At 49.5% G+C, this 3,982-nt stretch overlaps 3 non-coding genes across 3 annotated transcripts; all 3 read right to left on the bottom strand.

Annotated features, from left to right (window-relative positions):
* Positions 1-1,367: 1,367 nt before the first annotated feature.
* Positions 1,368-1,440, bottom strand: Trnaa-cgc (transfer RNA alanine (anticodon CGC)). The gene has a single exon. It is a non-coding gene; the product is annotated as a tRNA-Ala (tRNA).
* A 1,005-nt stretch (positions 1,441-2,445) lies between these two features.
* On the bottom strand, positions 2,446-2,518 carry Trnat-agu (transfer RNA threonine (anticodon AGU)). Its single transcript has one exon. It is a non-coding gene; the product is annotated as a tRNA-Thr (tRNA).
* Positions 2,519-2,955: 437 nt separating this feature from the next.
* Trnaa-cgc (transfer RNA alanine (anticodon CGC)) lies at positions 2,956-3,028 on the bottom strand. Its single transcript has one exon. It is a non-coding gene; the product is annotated as a tRNA-Ala (tRNA).
* Positions 3,029-3,982: the final 954 nt, after the last annotated feature.

The raw sequence follows: 3,982 nt of genomic DNA, 5'->3' as shown, positions 1-3,982 counted from the left end.
GCAAATTCCGTCTGTTTTTAACGTCTTAAATTCAAAGAGCCGTCACAAATTGCTCCGTTTTCACTCCTTGTCGACAATCATACAGCACCTGAGGTAACAAACACATCTCGAGCCCCATTGTGCACTCCATTATTCATGCCAACTCAGTGCCTCGCTCTTTACTACTGTGTACCAATCTTGTCGTCCAACTGCAAAACACTGGGCCACAACAAGTTTCCGCGTCTCCATTGCTCTGCGCATACCACAAAACGCTCCCCAAACTTGGCTCTCACCCACGCAGCCGACTTTTCCGACTTTCCACGACGCTCACGCAACGCTCACGCTAGTGACAGCATTATTTATAGTTCGACGTCGCGCCAAAGCGAATGAGCACATTTCGCCTACGGCTTAGGCCGCCCTCCTAGAGTGGCTGCTCGGTGTCTGCAGGCAGCGACGGTCTGCTAGCTTCCTGTGTTCGCATCTATGTAACCTGTGCTTGCTTGTCAGAGACAGACTATCGCAAAACATACAACTCACTCCATGAATTGATTGCTACGGCATCTGTTATCAGCAGTCACAACTAGCAACACAAGTAGCAGCCGACTGCACGCAAAGAATAGGAATGTGCAGTGGGATTTACGTGAACTCGGCGCAAGGCAGATCTTTCCGACATAGGCTTGAGAATCTTACGGGAACACTTGTACTGTTTCTAAATAAAGTGTAGGCGTGGGAGGAGGGTGCTTCCCGCGCACTAATAACAGCACGCTTGCCAATTGTGGATGCTAATCATTCGCTTGTATCTTCCTAGAGACATCTGCAGGCTGAGAATTATTCCACTTGCATGGCAAGGTGCGCATGTAGGTGTGTTAAAAATTCTGGAGGCACTGGGTATTGATGCCAGTACCTCTCGCATACTAAGCGAGCGCGCTACCATCTGAGCTACGCCCCCCCCCCCCCCCCCCCCCCCAAGACTAATGGTGCTACATACAGCCAAATAGACGACACAGACCCTTGCACTCCCATTATTCAGCAGACAAACACTACTCTCTATGTATCCGTTAGGGTGTCTTTCAGGTTTCGTGCATTTTGTATCGAATCGTAGTTGGCCACAATGAAAGTGGCACGTATAACGTTGAAAATAGAGTTCGGACACCGCTCTGAGTAAGACGAACGTGTTGTCCACCCTCTAGACTTCAATGAGGTTAAGCCGTGATACCTAAGACAGATCTGCACTCGATGACACCTCGATAACAGCCGGTCCCCACACTTACATCTTGCTCTCCTTACGTCAGTATACATCATATCAGTCTGTGACGCTGGCTTTGCAACATCTTGCGTGCCTTTAGGTTCGCCGCGACCAACACTTACAATGCACTGACCACAAAAAATTGAGGCGCCGCGGCTTGAACCCTGCACCTTTCACATGCGAAGCGAACGCTCTACCAACTGAGCTACGCCCCAGGCACGACGAAACTGCGCTATTCCCCATTCTTCGCGACTCTGATGCGCACGGACACGATGGTTGGTTGGTTTGTAGCGGTGAAGGGAGCAGAGTACAAAGGCGCGGACACGTTCATATACACAAAAGTTCCAAGTAGTTTCGATGCTCTGGTATTACAAATGCAAATTCCGTCTGTTTTTAACGTCTTAAATTGAAAGAGCCGTCACAAATTGCTCCGTTTTCACTCCTTGTCGACAATCATACAGCACCTGAGGTAACAAACACATCTCGAGCCCCATTGTGCACTCCATTATTCATGCCAACTAAGTGCCCCGCTCTTTACTACTGTGTACTAATCTTGTCGTCCAACTGCAAAACACTGGGCCACAACAAGTTTCCGCGTCTCCATTGCACTGCGCATACTACAAAACGCTCCCCAATCTTGGCACTCACCCACGCAGCCGACTTTTCCGACTTTCCACGACGCTCACGCTAGTGACAGCATTATTTATAGTTCGACGTCGCGCCAAAGTGAATGAGCACATTTCGCCTACGGCTTAGGCCGCCCTCCTAGAGTGGCTGCTCGGTGTCTGCAGGCAGCGAGGGTCTGCTAGCTTCCTGTGTTCGCACCTATGTCACCTGTGCTTGCTTGTCAGAGACAGACTATCACAAAACATACAACTCACTCCATGAATTGATTGCTACGGCATCTGTTATCAGCAGTCACAACTAGCAACACCAGTAGCAGCCGACTGCACGCAAAGAATAGGAATGTGCAGTGGGATTTACGTGAACTCGGCGCAAGGCAGATATTTCCGACATAGGCTTGAGAATCTTACGGGAACACTTGTACTGTTTCTAAATAAAGTGTAGGCGTGGGAGGAGGGTGCTTCCCGCGCACTAATAACAGCACGGTTGCCACTTGTGGATGCTAATCATTCGCTTGTATCTTCCTAGACACATCTGCAGGCTGAGAATTATTCCACTTGCATGGCAAGGTGCGCATGTAGGTGTGTTTAAAATTCTGGAGGCACTGGGTATTGATCCCAGTACCTCTCGCATACTAAGCGAGCGCTCTACCATCTGAGCTACGCCCCCCCCACCTCAACTCCCGAAGACTAATGGTGCTACATACAGCCATATAGACGACACAGACCCTTGCACTCCCATTATTCAGCAGACAAACACTACTCTCTATGTATCCGTTAGGGTGTACTTCAGGTTTCGTGCATTCTGTATCGAATCGTAGATGGCCACACTGAAAGTGGCACGTATAACGTTGAAAATAGAGTTCGGTCACCGCTCTGAGTAAGACGAACGTGTTGTCCACCCCCTAGACTTCAATGAGGTTAAGCCGTGATACCTAAGACAGATCTGCACTCGATGACACCTCGATTACAGCCGGTCCCCACACTTACATCTTGCTCTCCTTACGTCAGTATACATCATATCAGTCTGTGACGCTGGCTTTGCAACATCTTGCGTGCCTTTAGGTTCGCCGCGACCAACACTTACAATGCACTGACCACAAAAAATTGAGGCGCCGCGGCTTGAACCCTGCACCTTTCACATGCGAAGCGAACGCTCTACCAACTGAGCTACGCCCCAGGCACGACCAAACTGCGCTATTCCCCATTCTTCGCGACTCTGATGCGCACGGACACGATAATTGGTTGGTTTGTAGCGGTGAAGGGAGCAGAGTACAAAGGCGCGGACACGTTCATATACACAAAAGTTCCAAGTAGTTTCGATGCTCTGGTATTACAAATGCAAATTCCGTCTGTTTTTAACGTCTTAAATTGAAAGAGCCGTCACAAATTGCTCCGTTTTCACTCCTTGTCCACAATCATACAGCACCTGAGGTAACAAACACATCTCGAGCCCCATTGTGCACTCCATTATTCATGCCAACTCAGTGCCCCGCTCTTTACTACTGTGTACTAATCTTGTCGTCCAACTGCAAAACACTGGGCCACAACAAGTTTCCGCGTCTCCATTGCACTGCGCATACTACAAAACGCTCCCCAAACTTGGCACTCACCCACGCAGCCGACCTTTCCGACTTTCTGCGACGCTCACGCTAGTGACAGCATTATTTATAGTTCGACGTCGCGCCAAAGCGAATGAGCACATATCGCCTACGGCTTAGGCCGCCCTCCTAGTGTGGCTGCTCGGTGTCTGCAGGCAGCGACGGTCTGCTAGCTTCCTGTGTTCGCACCTATGTCACCTGTGCTTGCTTGTCAGAGACAGACTATCGCAAAACATACAACTCACTCCATGAATTGATTGCTACGGCATCTGTTATCAGCAGTCACAACTAGCAACACCAGTAGCAGCCGACTGCACGCAAAGAATAGGAATGTGCAGTAGGATTTACGTGAACTCGGCGCAAGGCAGATCTTTCCGACATAGGCTTGAGAATCTTACGGGAACACTTGTACTGTTTCTAAATAAAGTGTAGGCGTGGGGGAAGGGTGCTTCCCGCGCACTAATAACAGCACGCTTGCCAATTGTGGATGCTAATCATTCGCTTGTATCTTCCTAGACACATCTGCAGGCTGA

The sequence above is a fragment of the Schistocerca gregaria genome, chromosome 10 (genome assembly GCF_023897955.1).
Source record: "Schistocerca gregaria isolate iqSchGreg1 chromosome 10, iqSchGreg1.2, whole genome shotgun sequence".
Classification (NCBI taxonomy): Eukaryota; Metazoa; Arthropoda; class Insecta; order Orthoptera; family Acrididae; genus Schistocerca; species Schistocerca gregaria.
Note: the sequence above shows the minus strand (reverse complement) of the source record. Positions and strands in the feature narration are given on the sequence as shown.